The 18,693-nt window shown below is 45.3% G+C and overlaps 1 protein-coding gene across 1 annotated transcript in view; it reads right to left on the reverse strand.

Annotated features, from left to right (window-relative positions):
• LOC137563690 (hepatocyte growth factor receptor-like) overlaps positions 1 to 18,064 on the reverse strand; it is a 221,673-nt gene extending 203,609 nt beyond the window's left edge. Inside the window, exon 1 of the mRNA XM_068276451.1 lies at positions 17,867 to 18,064. The gene's annotated coding sequence lies outside the window, so the exon portion shown is untranslated. The remainder of the gene's footprint in view (positions 1 to 17,866) is intronic.
• Between the last annotated feature and the right edge of the window lie 629 nt (positions 18,065 to 18,693).

Raw genomic sequence — 18,693 nt, forward strand, 5'->3', positions numbered from 1 at the left:
TTTTATATCACTAATATGTAATATGTATTTCTACCATAAATTCCTCAAAATTTAGGTCACAGGTGTCACACTCTAGTATTTATAGTATAGCTCTTAGGGATGCTCATTTGGATTCCGCGGAATTGAAATTTCCATACATCCGATCAGAAATCGGCATTTCCGTTCGAAACTCGGAAATCGGATTTCTGTGGAAATACCGCATTACCGCAACTCAGTCATTTTAGCCCAATCACAGAACTCTGAAGCATTGGGCCAATTAAAGAATAGAGAGAGAATGCAAAAAATGACCAAAAAAAGACTCCTCAGAAATTGGAATCCTAAAATCCGCAGAATCAATAAACAGCATTAGAGGAAATCGGAATTTCTGCAGAATGGGAAATCTGCATTTCCGACCATCTCTATAGCGCTAAATAACAAATGGTAATGTTACAGGAAAAGTGTAGTTCACTATGCAAATGGTCTCTTCCCATCCCAAAGTACTGGCATATACAAGGCCCTGAAGGCCTGGTGTTGGGCAACCCCGATTTAAGTGCTTATGGCAAATAGTAATGGTCATGTCTAGGAAAACTCATGGAGAAGCATGTGATTTGATTTATAAGCTGATAGATTTGCAAAGCTCTGATTTACTGTGGTCACATCCTGCTTTGAGCACATACCTGTAATCCTGACTAGCAAATCAGAGACTTATATATCTATCACCTGACCAAACTGATCACATGCTTCTCCATGAGTTCTCCTAGATATGACCATCACTAATGGCAAACCTGTGCTAGGAAGAATGAGGAAGACTAAATTGCTTTCCTCCATGTAATTTGCCTTACCATCATAATCATATTCATCTTTGAGGGTAGGTTCACATTGTGACGTTAAAGTCGCGTGTTATAGCCCTTTCTAAAGTGTACAAATGCACTGCAATGCAAAGTCAATGCTACATTCACAGTGCATGCGTTGCGTTATAGTGTAACGCAGCACGTTCTGTGAAAGTAGTGCTTGCAGTGCATTTGGCACGTTATGGGCTGCGTTACTGTGTTTGCACATGCTCAGTGGATTTTGTTTTTAATAAAAAAAAACTAACGCATGCGCCGTTTTGGGCGCATCAGGATGCCATGATAACAGCGCATTTGATGCGACATTAAAGTCGCATTGAAATGACAGCTAAACGCAACGCAATATAGCATAACGTGTACTAACACATTATGCTTTTGCGTTGCGTTACTACCTGCGGTGCGACCTTAACGTCACACCAACAACGCAACGTCAACTGTGAACTTAGCCTGAAACACAGCTGGACTAGGCAAGCCCCCAATACAACACCATGTTATACATGCCTGACATTCTTCTCTAATTACGCATCTCACGATTTATAAATAAAATCTTCAGCCTATTTGAAACACATTAAAGTTTCTTTTAAAGAAAAACAAATGTTTTGTGCAGTTAAGATTCTCCTACTGTTTTTGGTACCTGCTAGACCAATTCCTTCACTCGGTGCTTGTAAACATCATGTGATCTTGCTGGCCTATGAGAAGTTGGGAAATATCCCGTCTACTCATTGCAAAGAAAGGATGCAATCAGTGGTGAGAAGAGCCACTTGAGTGGGAGGGTAAGGGACAAGCTCATCTGTGGCCTGTAAGACTACTCCATTGAGAGGATATGTCCCCAGAGATGTGCCTCACTGTATATATAACCCAGTATTTCTTCTTTGCTCTAAAAGATTATTTACAGCATATAATATATTAACACAATGGTTTTTTTTTAGTAAAACAGCATTTAAAGGGTTACATCACAGGACTGACTTTTTCTACTGCAGGGGCTGCCGCATCTGAACTGGTGATTAGCTTATCTTCTGTATACATTCTTTACTTGACACAATTAAATAAACATTCTCTGGCTGTGCAAAAACTTATGCTAATGAGTCCTGGAGTGAAACACAGGTCAGAAATTACTGATGGTTGCATTTAAAACAGAATTACAACAGTTATAAATAAAATGCACCAGCAGCTTTCAAAGTAAATAAACTGAACTTTGGGAAGTTATAATTTATAAATGAATTATAATACTTGTGCACAAAAGCAAATAGGATTATTGTATGGGTTATAAAAAGTAGGAAAACACATTTTTGTTGAATATTTTGTCAGAGTTTTAAACCGCTTTAAATTGTGCAGTGCAATACCTGCATGAGAAATGTGAAGTCACTTTTCCTTAATGTAATTTTTAAAATAGTCCCCTAAATGTCATCATGAGCCAAACAAGAAGGAGGTGAAAAAAAGCCAAAAGTTCAGCCAGAAAACACTTGCATCAGAAGTCCTCTGGAGAGGGCAGAAGCTGGCGGGTTACTGAACTTATTTTTCAAAGACCGGACGCTAAAATATAAGTTCTGGCCGGATGCTGCCTTTTTAAGCTCGTACATTAATTCTAACTATTTTTGTCTCTTCACCATTAACATATACTATTAACAAAGCCTTGAAACTCAATCAAGAACATTTGTCATAATATGGCAAAGTATTAATGGTGAAGTCATAACATGACTAATGTAGAAAACAGCTATTCAAATCCCCTGCAGATTCCTGTGGCTCTACAGGAGTGAAGAATTATCTGTTATTGATAACACTCAGTAATTCCACTCAAATAGCTTTAAGACAGAAACACAAAAATAACACATTTCCTCCTGAAGGATAATTATTTTTATATAAGTTATTTGTTTATTGATCTAAGTACAACAAGCCAAACTACCAGAGGCCAGCGGGTATTGCTAAAGGGTTAGTAAATTAGTAACTGTATGATTACAGGCATATGCAGGCACCTGCAGCAAGAACTTTTTTAAAGGGCAATGACCAGATTTTCTGCTACTGCTATTAACCACCTTGGCATTCTGATTCTTTCCGGATTTTAGGGTCTAAAAGCGGTGCAATTTTTTTGCACCCTTTCAGACACTAAAACCTGGAAAAAGTCATGCTGCCAGGGAGATCTGCAGCAGCCCAGCAATCACTCATCTCTCTGGCTCCAGCGGAGAAGAAGAAGAAGAATGCCAGCCGACGTCGGGATCCCCGGGAGGTATGGAGAAACGCTCCCACTGCATGCATTGCTCTGCATTCAGCCTCCGGCGGCTACCCCGAGCAAAGGTTGGGATCACCGCTCTTAGCTGCAGTTTTCCGCCCCGACCCTAGCTCGGGATAACCGCCAAGGAGGTTAATGTCATGGCAGCAGAATAAAAAAAATCCTCAATATATTTGATCTGACTTTTTCAGAAATTAAACTTTTCAGCTTCTGGCACATATTTATTGTTATTTTTATTTATAGAGTGCCAACATAGTCCGTAATGCTGTACAACGTGCAAAACATACTACAATGGGTAGCATAGATACATGAGCAGCTTAGCATACTGTACAATCAGGACAACCAGTGACACAAGTAGATACATACAACTGATGTGCAGTTTGAATAACATCACCAATACAGATAGATGTTTATTTGATAAAATGCACAGAAACAAGAAACACAAGGGGGAGATTCCTGCCCTTGCGAGCTTACAATCTAAAGGGTAGTGGGGTTGAGACACTGGGGGAGTAGACAAAAGGGTTACCAGATGAGGCAGTGAGCTTTAAATTATAGCTATAGCAAATTATTAGTTGTCTGAAAAGGTGTGTACCTTTGAAAGTTACAAAAATACTCTAAGGGAGCTCAAAGCGTCATGATTATACCATTTATCTATTTATTAATCAACAATGAAAGTACAAAACTCATGAAGCAACACATAACATTCATATATATATCCTGGGTTTTGTGCTGTCTCATGGGTTTTGTACTGTCATTGTTGATTAATAAATGGTATAATTATGACGCTTTGATCTCCCTTAGAGTATTTTTGTGGTTTCCAATGCATTTTAAGGTGAGACAAGCAAACGGTACATATCCCGTTACCCCTCAGTTTTGTACCTTTGAAAATTACCAGGCTTGGAGCTTTCCCATCAGTCAGCATGGCTGCTGAAAGAGACAGGGATTCCCACCTGCACTTGGTCTCTTCCCCGTCTAAGGGCTTGCTTACACCACTAGTGGTCCTGGGCAGCCCTCACTGCTCTGCAGCACCTCCTAATTGCTGCTGCATTAGCTTCCCTTCACATTTATGGTTTCATTCACATTGACAATGGTGTGACATCATAAAGAAGTCAGACAAGCTGCAATTAGGCGTAGTCGAAATGAGGCCCCATTCATGTTCATTAAAAGCTGTTTTCCAGCACTACCCACCAGTGCAGTGTGTCCTGCTTATTGTTTATTAGCCTGATTTTTCACTGCAATCCTCCACTTTTCTATGGGTGATCGTCAATCCATCCAGAAAAGGACTGAAGATTTCCCTGTGTAATGTGATCAATAGTGAAGGAGCCACTAAAAGAGCTCGCCACGTCTGAGGTCTCTGCATCACATGGTGTAGACTAGAGCACAGGTGTCAAACACAAGGCGAATGCACAGCCTCCTTGCCATTTTATGTGGCCCTCGAGAGCTTCAAATGTGCATCATTGTAAGCAGTAAAAGAACAACAGTACACAGCAGTTCCAGCCAGAGTAGCAGTGTTTCTGGTTGAAAGATTGTCCAATTGAGCCAGGGTGCAGTAAAAAAACCCACAGGAACCCCTCTGTGAAATTAACATAATCCAACCCCGCCCCTGTGTGGCTGGTAAAAAACACAAAGCTACACACCTTTCCCCCTGGCACCATCTCCCCACATAGTAGTGCAGAGGAGCAGTGTAATATTTAGCTGCTCCAGCGCTGCATCTTGTCTTTTCCATTCTTCCCTGCAGCTGCACGCTCCAAACTTCCTCACCTCCAGCTCCTGATTACATGACATGCATTCAGAGCCAGAGGTGTGCAGGATAGAGCATGTGGCTGTCAGGAAGATTAAAGTATATGTTATACGCTATAGCAGCATAGAGGGTGATATAGAGGCTGGGAACACGTAGAATCACTCGCGTTCCCAGCCTGTCGGCAGCTGTCGCCGAACCCGGAAGTAGCCGCCGGCGGGGACAGGAGGATCGGAGCCAGGCTGCAAGGGCACCATACAGCTCCAGGGGGCTGAGGGATGCCCCAGGTGAGTAAAAATCATTTTTTTATTTTGACTTAAGTAGTCCTTTAAAGGAGACCTAAAGCAGCACTGGAGCAGGCAAATACAACAATGCTCCACTGGCCTACTCTGCAGAAGGGGGAGGAGCGGGATCCAGGCCCCCACGGTCACTACAGTTATGTCACATTATTTGAGACTGTTCTATAAATGTCAAATCTTAATAAACAATATGACCTGCGATGGCCCCTTACACGATTGAATTTGACACCCCTGATGTAGAGTAACCCAAGATACAGAATGTAGGCCCGGGTGGGGCCCATGGGTGATATCAGCTTATAGAAAAGCATGCAGAGAGCCTGTGATCAGCTGCTCAGTACGAGTTTCGTTCTACTAGGCATGCCGGGACCATACTATGCCGTGGCCAGTATGGACAAGCTTGTGCACGGTGAGAGTATGCATGAAAAGCATATTTAACAAACACTTACCGAACATATTTAGCAAGACCTAGCACTGAAACGGTGGGGTGTAGGAGGATGAGGAAGCCACTGGACTATACAGCGGCTGTCCTCTACTGAAGTATCTATTTTTAATTTGCTTCAAGTATGCTTTTAAATACAGCAGATGGATAATCTACTTCACATTGAACATTCCCTGATAGGAAATAATTTATCCTTAGTAACTATAGCATATAGAATGGAGGGTTCAGCTCCAAATGCATTATTAACATTCACTAACTTATCCATGCTTACCATATGGAAATCAACATTACTAGTGTACACATGAAAGCATATTTGGCATAACCACCAACTAACCTAATATTTTCTGGACTAATACTTTCACTACAAACAAGAAAGGTGGCCCAGTCATGTGACATGATGTAATGTTCTTGCTGTAGTGGGAAAACAAATAAAGGGCATGTCCAGCAGATCCTGTGGGAAGGCTTTGGGCTGTATTTGCAATGGAACACCACAGTAACTACTGTTATTGTTTTCAGTGTAACCAATAGCTTCAGTAATACTACTGATTGCACAAACCCACTGATTGTGATATTGTTGAACCTGACAGTGGGAATACCTTATAATCAGGCAGGATAATATTTGCTAATAAACTTATACCCAGCATTATCACTCCACAGTTCAGGAAGGGAGAAAGCATTGCTTCTGAATCTCTACAGTCAAACTTAAAGCCTTGGTTCAGATTTGTGTTTTTAATGCATATCGTGTGAAATCATGCATCATAATTTATAAAGCACACATTTTATGCACTGCACATAAACAGTGTCTGCACTTACTTTTACATTTTTTATCACAAAGTTTGCAAAACTATCTTCCTGGCCCAATGTCAGATGCTGCTGGGTAAGACCAAACAGCAGTCTGTGAGGTGTCTAACCCCCCCCCCCCCCTCCGATAGCCCATAGTCACCCTCTAAAAAGTAGTCAAAGAAGATCTAGAGAGACAAACAGCCAGACTTTCACTGAGAACAGAGCAGATCCCCAGATCCTACTCACCTTTCTCCCTATGCTTCTGAAATTAACTCTTAGCGACCAGCAGTGCAACACAATAGCTCTGCAGAGTCTCATAATCAATTCCTTTCTAGATCATCTCTGCCCAGTCTGTAATAAAGCATGTACCCTTCCCACACCTTATCAAGAGGGTTTCTAAAAAGTTAAAGGAAAGTGACTTATTGCAGGCAGGGCGATGACACACATGACCTACATGACACATGACATACAGAAGGTGCTAAATGCTTTATTACGCACTGAGCAGGGAGGAATAGAGTTGGGCCGAACCTCCGATTTTAGGTTCGCGAACCGGGTTCGCGAACTTTCGCGGAACGTTCGGTTCGCGTTAAAGTTCGCGAACCGCAATAGACTTCAATGGGGATGCGAACTTTGAAAAAAAAAATAATTATGCTGGCCACAAAAGTGATGGAAAAGATGTTTCAAGGGGTCTAACACCTGGAGGGGGGCATGGCGGAGTGGGATACACGCCAAAAGTCCCCGGGAAAAATCTGGATTTGACGCAAAGCAGCGTTTTAAGGGCAGAAATCACATTGAATGCTAAATGACAGGCCTAAAGTGCTTTAAAACATCTTGCATGTGTATACATCAATCAGGTAGTGTAATTAAGGTACTGCTTCACACTGACACACCAAACTCACCGTGTAACGCACCGCAAACAGCTGTTTGTACTAGTGACGGCCGTGCTGGACTGGTGCGCACCATGGCGAGAGTGCAGGTTTTTGTGGCTTTACAGCCCATATGGTCGGCCTGGCTGATGTAGCTGAATGACAGAACAGTGACTGTCCAGCTGATCAAATTTGGTCTGACCACAATGAAGCAACGACCTTATTATCTTTTGTGTGCCCCCCGAGACACTCATCTAGGCGCCGGTCATTGCTTCATTGTGATACGCAAGCCCCTTCACCACGGCAAGGTAATGATCACGAAGGGGAATGGGCGCATGTACATGCCTTTTCTTTTGTTGTTGCAGCTGCCCTCAGTGCAGCCAGAAAAATTAGGCAGTCATGTACACGCACCATAAAAATTATTACAGCGGCCGCTGCTAGCAGCGGCCTAAAAAATTCAGCAATCCGCCTGGAGTCCCGGACCCTGTTGGTGGTGGCGGAGAAGGTAGTGAAGCGGCCTGCAGGCAGACATGCTGTGTGGAGGGACTGGGAGCGACTTAGTCTTTTTGGGGCAGGCCAGGCAGCCAGTCACACGGCGTGCAGGCAGAGATGCTGTGTGTGCGGGGACTGACTTAGTCTTGGGGCGGGCAGCAGCCCTCCGGGATCCATGCCTCATTCATTTTGATAAAGGTGAGGTACTTAACACTTTTGTGACTTAGGCGACTTCTCTTCTCTGTGACAATGCCTCCAGCTGCGCTGAAGGTCCTCTCTGACAGGACGCTTGCGGCAGGGCAGGAGAGAAGTTGGATGGCAAATTGGGACAGCTCTGGCCACAGGTCAAGCCTGCGCACCCAGTAGTTCAAGGGTTCCTCATCGCTGTTCACAGCAGTGTCTACATCCACACTTAAGGCCAGGTAGTCGGCTACCTGCCGGTCGAGGCGTTGGTGGAGGGTGGATCCGGAAGGGCTACGGCGAGGCGTTGGACTAAAGAACGTCCGCATGTCCGACATCACCATGAGATCGCTGGAGCGTCCTGTCTTTGACTGCGTGGACACGGGAGGAGGATTAGTGGCAGTGGTACCTTGCTGGCGTTGTGCCGTCACATCACCCTTAAAGGCATTGTAAAGCATAGTTGACAGCTGGTTCTGCATATGCTGCATCCTTTCCACCTTCCGGTGAGTTGGTAACAGGTCCGCCACTTTGTGCCTGTACCGAGGGTCTAGTAGTGTGGCCACCCAGTACAGCTCATTCCCCTTGAGGTTTTTTATACGGGGGTCCCTCAACAGGCAGGACAGCATAAAAGACGACATCTGCACAAAGTCGGATCCAGTACCCTCCATCTCCTCTTGCTCTTCCTCAGTGACGTCAGGTAAGTCAACCTCCTCCCCCCAGCCGCGAACAATACCACGGGAAGGTTGAGCAGCACAAGCCCCCTGCGACGCCTGCTGCGGTTGTTGTCCTGCCGCTGTCCCCTCCTCCTCCTCCTCCCCCAAAGAAACACCTTGCTCATCATCCTCTGAGTCTGACTCGTCTTCTGCACACGACCTCTCTTCTTCCTCCTCCTCCCCCCTCTGTGCTGCCGCAGGTGTTGAGGAAACAGCTGGGTCTGATGAAAATTGGTCCCATGCCTGTTCCTGCCGTAACGGTTCCTGGTCACGCTCATTCGCAGCTTCATCCGCCACTCTACGCACAGCACGCTCCAAGAAGTACGCGTAGGGAATTAAGTCGCTGATGGTGCCCTCACTGCGGCTCACCAGGTTGGTCACCTCCTCAAACGGCCGCATGAGCCTGCATGCATTTTTCATCAGTGTCCAGTTGTCGGGCCAGAACATCCCCATCTTCCCAGACTGTTTCGTTCTACTCCAGTTGTAGAGGTACTGGGTGACGGCTTTCTTCTGTTCTAGCAGGCGGGAGAACATGAGCAGGGTCGAGTTCCATCGAGTGGGGCTATCGCAAATGAGGCGTCTCACCGGCATGTTGTTTTTACGCTGAATTTCTGCAAATCGTGCCATGGCTGTGTAAGAGCGCCTCAAATGCCCACAGAACTTCCTGGCCTGCTTCAGGACATCCGCTAAGCCAGGGTACTTTGCCACAAATCTTTGAACCACTAGATTCATGACATGTGCCATGCAGGGTATGTGTGTCAGCTTCCCCATATGCAAAGCGGCAAGCAGATTGCTGCCGTTGTCGCACACCACGTTGCCTATCTCCAGGTGGTGCGGGGTCAGCCACTCATCCACCTGTTTCTTAAGAGCAGCCAGGAGAGCTGCTCCAGTGTGACTCTCCGCTTTGAGACAAGCCATGTCTAAGATGGCGTGACACCGTCGTACCTGGCATGCAGCATAGGCCCTGCGGAGCTGGGGCTGTGTAGCTGGAGAGGAGAACTGCCACTCAGCCAAGGAGGAGGAGGAGGACAGCGAAGAGCATGTAGCAGGAGGAGAGGAGGTGGCAGGAGGCCTGCCTGCAAGCCGTGGAGGTGTCACAATTTGGTCCGCCGCTTTCTGCTTGCCATCGTTCACCACCAGGTTCACCCAATGGGCTGTGTAGGTAATGTAGCGGCCCTGCCCGTGCTTGGCAGACCAGCCATCCGTGGTCAGGTGTACCCTTGACCCAACGCTCTTCGCAAGAGATGACACCACTTGCCTCTCAACTTCACGGTGCAGTTGGGGTATGGCCTTTCTCGAAAAATAAGTGCGGCCTGGCATCTTCCACTGCGGTGTTCCGATGGCCACAAATTTACGGAAGGCCTCAGAGTCCACCAGCCGGTATGGTAACAGCTGGCGAGCTAACAGTTCCGCCACGCCAGCTGTCAGACGCCGGGCAAGGGGGTGACTGGCCAAAAGTGGCTTCTTCCGCTCAAACATTTCCTTCACGGACACCTGACTGCTGCTGTGGGCAGAGGAGCAGGAACCGCTCAAGGGCAGAGGCGGAGTGGAGGAGGGTGCCTGTGAAGGTGCAAAGGAGAAAGCGGCAGAAGCAGATGATGCACCTGAAGGAGGAAGAGGAGAAGGAGGGTGACTTTTCTTTTGTGTGCTGCTGCTGCTTTTGCTCAGGTGGCCATCCCATTGCTGTTTGTGCCTTTTCTCCAGGTGCCTTCGTAAGGCACTTGTCCCTACGTGAGTGTTGGCCTTTCCACGGCTCAATTTTTGTTGGCAGAGCGAACAGATGGCTTTGGTCCGATCTGAGGCACACACATTAAAAAATTTCCACACCGCTGAGCCACCCTGGGATGTGGGCACTATGGGGACCTCAGCAGCTGATGCTGAAGGGCAAGTTGGCTGGCTGTACATAGGTGGCGATACATGGTGCCGGACTCTGCCACCAGCTGTTTCTGACGAAGAGCTGCCCCAGCTTCTTTCAGCAACTTCTCTCCTCCTACTACTCTCTGACTCCCCCTCTGAACTGTCCCCCTCTTCATCTCCTCTATTGGGAACATACAGAGGATCCCTATTACCGTCATCATCGTAGTCATCCTGCCCAGCTTCGCTTGCCTCAGACAAATCCAAACTTGCACCATCAGTAGGTCCTTCATCCTCCTGACACGTTACATCCATAGTGTTGCCGCGTAACTCAGACATATTAGCTGGTGAAAATTCATCTGGCTGTAACAACAATGGCTGTGCATCAGTGATTTCAACACTAAATAATTCTTGCGAAGTGTCAAATGCAGCGGAAGTGGTGCTAGTAGTAGCGCTGGTGGCTGAGCAAGATGAGGTGTTCTGTGTCGCTAAATACTCAACCACGTCCTGACAATCTTGGGAGGTGATGGGACGTGCCTTCTTCCGAGCACTGTACTGTGGGCCAGATCCACACGAAATTACATTTACACGACCTCGCGCAGACCTGCCGGGTGGCCTTCCTCTGCCTCTGCCACTACCTCTTCCTCTTCCTCTACCTGTTTTGTCCATATTGGGTATGCACGGAGTGGTATATCACACTGCGTGCACTCACGTAGGTAGGTGGGTTCACTTAACTGCACAGGTATGCGCACTGATGCGGTGGGTTCACTGAACAGAACAGGTATACAGTGGCGGGTTCACAGAACAGGTATACAGTGGCGGGTCCACTGAACAGAACAGGTATACAGTGGCGGGTTCACAGAACAGGTATGCAGTGGCAGGATCACTGAACACAATAGGTATGCAGTGGCGTGTTCACTAAACAGGTATACAGTGGCGGGTCCACTGAACAGAACAGGTATACAGTGGCGGGTCCACTGAACAGAACAGGTATACAGTGGCGGGTTCACTAAACAGGTATGCAGTGGCAGGTTCACTGAACACAACAGGTATGCAGTGGCAGGTTCACTGAACACAACAGGTATGCAGTGGCGGGTTCACTGAACAGGTATACAGTGGCGGGTCCACTGAACAGAACAGGTATACAGTGGCGGGTCCACTGAACAGAACAGGTATACAGTGGCGGGTCCACTGAACAGAACAGGTATACAGTGGCGGGTTCACAGAACAGGTATACAGTGGCGGGTCCACTGAACAGAACAGGTATACAGTGGCGGGTTCACAGAACAGGTATGCAGTGGCAGGATCACTGAACACAATAGGTATGCAGTGGCGTGTTCACTAAACAGGTATACAGTGGCGGGTCCACTGAACAGAACAGGTATACAGTGGCGGGTCCACTGAACAGAACAGGTATACAGTGGCGGGTCCACTGAACAGAACAGGTATACAGTGGCGGGTTCACAGAACAGGTATACAGTGGCGGGTCCACTGAACAGAACAGGTATACAGTGGCGGGTTCACAGAACAGGTATGCAGTGGCAGGATCACTGAACACAATAGGTATGCAGTGGCGTGTTCACTAAACAGGTATACAGTGGCGGGTCCACTGAACAGAACAGGTATACAGTGGCGGGTTCACTGAACAGGTATACAGTGGCGGGTCCACTGAACAGAACAGGTATACAGTGGCGGGTTCACTAAACAGGTATGCAGTGGCAGGTTCACTGAACACAACAGGTATGCAGTGGCAGGTTCACTGAAGACAACAGGTATGCAGTGGCGGGTTCACTGAACAGGTATACAGTGGCGGGTCCACTGAACAGAACAGGTATACAGTGGCGGGTCCACTGAACAGAACAGGTATACAGTGGCGGGTCCACTGAACAGAACAGGTATACAGTGGCGGGTTCACAGAACAGGTATACAGTGGCGGGTCCACTGAACAGAACAGGTATACAGTGGCGGGTCCACAGAACAGGTATGCAGTGGCAGGATCACTGAACAGGTATGCAGTGGCAGGATCACTGAACAGGTATGGAGTGGCAGGATCACAGTACAGGTATGCAGTGGGCTGAGGGCTCACTGAACAGAACAGGTATGCAGTGGCAGGATCACTGAACAGGTATGGAGTGGCAGGATCACAGTACAGGTATGCAGTGGGCTGAGGGCTCACTGAACAGAACAGGTATGCAGTGGCAGGATCACTGAACAGGTATGCAGTGGCAGGATCACTGAACAGGTATGCAGTGGCAGGATCACAGTACAGGTATGCAGTGGGCTGAGGGCTCACTGAACAGAACAGGTATGCAGTGGCAGGATCACTGAACAGGTATGGAGTGGCAGGATCACAGTACAGGTATGCAGTGGGCTGAGGGCTCACTGAACAGAATAGGTATGCAGTGGCAGGATCACTGAACAGGTATGCAGTGGCAGGATCACTGAACAGGTATGCAGTGGCAGGATCACAGTACAGGTATGCAGTGGCAGGATCACAGTACAGGTATGCAGTGGGCTGAGGGCTCACTGAACAGAACAGGTATGCAGCCAGGAAGAAGTTAAGCCTAACTAATCTTTCCCTATATGAGAGACTGCAGCAGCTCGCCCTACTCTCACTAATGCAGGCACACGAGTGGCCGTAATGGCCGCCGCTGCCTGCCTTATATAAGGGGGGGTGGGGCTCCAGGGGCTAGTGTAGCCTAATTGGCTACACTGGGCCTGCTGACTGTGATGTAGAGGGTCAAAGTTGACCCTCAGTGCATTATGGGGCGAACCGAACTTCTTCCGCAAAAGGTTCGCGTGCGGTACCCGCACGCGAACCACCTACGTTCGCGCGAACCACGTTCGCCGGCGAACCACGTTCGCCGGCGAACCGTTCGGCCCAACTCTAGGGAGGAACTGCTGGACAGTAGTTTTAGTGCTAGCCAGAAAAGTTTCATTCTCTCAACAGTGGAAAGAGGTGGACTTGGTTGGGAAGATTTTCTATGTGGTGGGGAAAGAATATATAGAGCAAAATGTACAGAGGTGCAATGGACAAAACTTTATGTACTGCTAATTCATGTAAATTTACTATCATATACATTAAAAATAGCTGAACTAGGGATCTAAAGATGAGACGCTTATGCAGAATGAAAAATCAAAGAAAGCATGTCCTTGTGAGTTATATTATATTAGTAAATGGGGGAATGGGTATGTACTAATTCTCAAATCTAAAAATGTCTACACGCGCTTAAAGTTCAAATCTAATTTTTCTTTTTATTGGATAAAACTCCTCAATAAAAAACCTCATTTACTTATACCAAATATTGCACTTTATATAGTCACTCATTCAACCTGCACCACTCTTTCATTCACATACTAGAAGGGCCCTTCTAAAAAAAGTTCATTGGACTTTTTTTTAGAAGGGCCCTTCTAGTATGTGAATGAAAGAGTGGTGCAGGTTGAATGAGTGATTATGTAAAGTGCAATATTTGGTATAAGTAATTGAGGTTTTTATTGAGGAGTTTTATCCAATAAAAAGAAAAATTAGATTTGAACTTTAAGCGCGTGTAGACATTTTTTGTATTTTCTGGCTGTTTATGAGGTTTTAAGGGACCCCTCAGTACTACACACTGCTCGTTGTAATAGCTGATCCCCTCCAAGCGCCTGGTAAAACTTTATTCTAATTCTCAAATCTATTTGTTGGATGTTGTTCAATACAAAGTGCCATGTGTCATTGATGGAACTGCCATTATGAAAGTTTTCAGTGTAGAGGAAAAGGTCACTGCTAGCTTTACTGTACTGATGAAGGTTTATGTCTGGAATACTGCTTAGTATGATAATGTCCCACATAATATAGTGTGAAGGTTAGGCAAAAAATTGAGAAGTAAAGTTAATGCTTTTTGGTTTTATTGCTGACAGTTTTTTGGCACCCAGTTGATTATGCCGGGATAATTAGTGCCGAATGGTAGATTACACAATAGAGAAGCCCCAGTAGAGTTGAACAATTCAGTAGCTGTTATCAGCAGGCTGTTGCTTTGACAAGTAGGCCCATTTATTTAGGGTCCTCTCCTGGAAGCACTTGTTCAGCACTGAAGGGACACAGGCTGGTATATCACTTGCTACATTTCTGACAATCACACATTACAGCCAAGTGCATTGCCTACTGCCTACCTCCTGTTCTCTTCCATTAGCACATCAATGGGGCCCCTAAGTTACTGGCCACTGTGGCCAGGAGACACAAACCAGTGATGCAGGCTGGCAGTAGGCTGAGGTTCACACTTTAATTCTAATATACAAATGACAAACTAAAGACCATATAAAGCGGCAACCATCAGAACCCACTGGCTGTAAATTGTTTCAATCCAGGTCAAAGTCTAAACTAAGGACTGATTTAATCATTTAATTGATGGTGGTTATGATGAAAATAGCTGATATCTGAATGGGATATGAAAAATGATATGAGCTCATAGTTCCATGCCTCTGGCCATGAATCTTCATCCCTAGCCTGCACCTCTCTGACAAGATTCACAGCTGTACTACATACAATGCAATAATATATCATATCAAGACCTGCGACTTCCTGCTACTCACAAACAGGTTTGGTTGATGATTTTTAAAGGAAATCTAAAGTGTGAGCTTTCTTTCCTTTTAGAGAATGTAAATGCTAGCTGTTTGTACTTTTTTGGCTTTCATATTCTGGGCCATTAACTCAGAAAGATGGAAAGTAGAGTTTAAGTCAGTGACACAGAACGTATTTAATGCAAAGTAACAGTCCAAAATCAGACAAGCATCTTTTTTAACAAGAAAATCAGTGATGGAAGCTTTTATATTCTGTTTTGTTTTTCTAAATATAAGGATGGAAAACCATGGGAACACCCCTTTTGCAAAATGAGGTACTTCTGTTATTTGATGTAAACACACAAGATGCTATTGCCCCTTTACCAGCTTTTAGCATAGGAGGGAGGTTAATTAAAATTCAGTGTATCAGATATCAGAGTGACGACAATACAGAAATACACTCATGTATGCTCGCTATAAGGAATTCATTAGAATTGTATTATGTAAAGCTGTATTTTCTCAAAGCAGTTCAAAATTCTCCACCCTCTTAATTCCTGAAGGATTACAGGAACCTTAATGGAAGTAACATAGGCTGCATTCAGGAGAAACTGAGTAATATTGTACAGTCAGTGTGTCCTAAGGTGTATAAAGGAAAATACATTGTAGACTCTACTACTATAGTCTGCCAATATGTACAGGAAATTATGGAGTTAAATGATGCCAGTAGATTACAATAGTAGCTCTAGAGACAGTTCATATATATTCGCTGGTTATAGTATAATACAGGCATTACAATTTATCATGCATTATAGAACACTCAGCGACTGTATGCAAACTCTCAATATATATAAGAGAGCTTGTCCCTCCTATGTCAAAGTCCACTGACAGTCACAGGCCTGCAGAAGGCTGAGCTGCAAATAAAATCTCTATTGCCCCTTGTGATTCCTGACGTAGCTAGGTGCGCTCCGTGCCTATATAATTAGCACAGACTTAAATGTTAAACTTATAAAACTTTACAAATTGAGTTGGTGAAAGGTTATAATTATCTCCTAAGCAGTTAACCACCGTTACCCAATTTCCTTTGGAACACACCTGCACAGTTGCAACACAAATGTAAACGTTTGCTCAACTTTGATTGACAGGCTTATCACAGTGATAAACATGGAGTCAGAAAGGAAAAAACAAGCAGATTTCAAGGTTGTTTGCCATGAATATACAGTAGTACATTGCAGTACCATGCCACATATGTTCCTCTGATATCCTCATAAAACAGACACTTGAGATGAATCTGATAAATGTATTTTTCCATTTTCAATCAGTAGATAACACCTGAGACTCTCAGCAGTGTCAGGGCAGATATGTACAGGGACACAATGCCTTTCTAGATGTATGCACAGTGACACTACGTGACAACATGCCAGTCCCACTCACACTTACTCCTGGCACCGGTCCTCAGCAGCACTGTCACAGTCCACAGCCAGGAAATCGCAGCAATTAGTGAAATATTCCAAATATTTCTTTGTACACTCATCTTTTACATTAACCCTGGAACTCACACACAGGATAAAGCCCTTGAATCCCCTGATCAGTGTGGATACAGGTGACACATGGCTGGGCTATGTAACACAAATGAGCAGCTTATGCATAGCTCTTATCAAACATAAACGTGGCATTGTCTGTCACACACAGTCATCACTTTCAGCTAAATCACTAATCCATCTATGACTCTGCGTACAAATCCAGTGGAGCAAGCAATGCTATATTAGTACTAAATTGACTTGTAAAAAGCATAAACACCTCAAATAAGTAAGAATAAAATACTTTGCAGATCTATATGTCGTGCTAACATACATGTGACAATGCAGGAGTGCTCTTGATGGCTATTGAGCTGTAATCAGCTTCGTTAGTTATGCTCCCTACACACGCTCGATCACCATTGCTATAAAAAAGTGATGCCTGATGCATTGCAATAAACAACAATAAACAAATGATGCTGCAACACGTTTGAATTCAACAATATATTGCCTATTGGATCTCTAGCAGAAGCGCTAGAATGAGGACCCAGTAGGCCTAATTAGCCACACATGAGTACTATAAATGGAGTGATTGGTTGTTATCGTTTGATACGATCAACTAAGCCTTATACGCACGCTTGATCAAAGTAGGCTGAGGTGGCCGTAAATTACTATATCAGCTGATAATCAGGTGTGTGTACAGAGGCGCCCGATCCCTGACTCGCGGCACGCAAATGATCCGCCTGGCGGTGGCGAATCAATTCACCCACAGTGGCGGCTAATGTCATTGTTCATGCCGCTCCTCCACTGCGTGACGTTTACGCACCCTTCATAACAACACATCGCATCATCAGCTATACAGCTGACTCGCATCTGTGCAACCTAGCCCAGCGATGTCGCTCAAGGGGATCGGGTCCTTATATCCGATGGGCGACATCCATTAAAGGTGTGTATGCCCCTCAACACCGATTATCAAACCGATCCACCAGGACTGATCGGTCTACAAGGACAAGTCTACAAGGACAATAATCGCTGTCTTTTACTGTCATCGGGACACATTTTTTTAAAAGAATGTTTTTTCTCCCCCTTGTTCCTCCTTCATTTCAGACGACAGCAGTCGACTGTGTGCACAGAGTGCACGTGTAAGGTGCAGCACATTGCCCTCAAGCAAAGTGTTCCTGATGCAAGTGTGACACACAATCCACCTGTAAACTGTCAGTCCTCCTCTTCTCACTCATCCCATCCTACACTGATGGACACATCCGCAGCTAATACTCAGCCAAGCAATAAACACCCTCACTAGTAACTGCTGCAAAAGAGCTAGACACAAGAAGTTGGTAAAGCGCAGCACATGTTCAGTGGAGAGTGTCAGACAGTATTGCCCATGCCGCTCACCTTCTGCCAGTCTGTAGAGAAACTTGCTGAAAGCAGCACCGATCAGAGCGAGGATCCCCGAGTAGCCATCCACTCTGGTGCAAGGTGTCTTGCTGTGATAATAAGTCCTCCCGGTTAGTCAGAGCAAAGGTTAGAGAGCCGCTGTGCTGGACTGCTATTCTCCTTCCCACATGAGCTCCCGTTCCCTGAGTCAGTCAGTCAGTGTGCTCAGGAATCTGTAGTGTGGGATCCAGGCACTGAATCAGACACAGGAGGGAGGAGGGAGGGAGAGAGCTGCACATGTCCAATCTCCAAACTACTATCAACTCCTCCTCGCTGCTAAGGGGCTGATAGCACAGGGAATAGCCAGGGATATGTACAGCCACACCACTCACTGAAAGTTGTTTTGGGACAACACATGATGTACATTATTTTATATATTTGTTTTTATTACTTCAGAAATGTTGTCAACCGCTTGTTTGGCATAAAATATTATGTATCTCCATATTTTACATTATTGTTCTGTACTACTACTATCACCACAGCTTCAGATCCAAGTTTCTATCACCACAGCTTCTGATCCAAGTTTGTCTCCTTATTTTTGTTTCAGATTTTTTTTTTCCTTTGATAACTCTTTTGAACACAGACCTCTGTATTATCTTATTTATGGTTCACAATTATTTTTCCTCTTTGGTTAATCACTAGATTTGCTCCTTTGGATCTTTACCAAAATAGAGAGGGAAAAAAAGCAACTATCTGGGGCAAACCCAGGATTTTCAAGGTGGGTATTCCTGAAAGGTCTCCCTCAGCGCGCACAACACAGTACAATAATATGATAGGACATCATG

The sequence above is a fragment of the Hyperolius riggenbachi genome, chromosome 3 (assembly GCF_040937935.1).
Source record: "Hyperolius riggenbachi isolate aHypRig1 chromosome 3, aHypRig1.pri, whole genome shotgun sequence".
NCBI lineage: Eukaryota > Metazoa > Chordata > Amphibia > Anura > Hyperoliidae > Hyperolius > Hyperolius riggenbachi.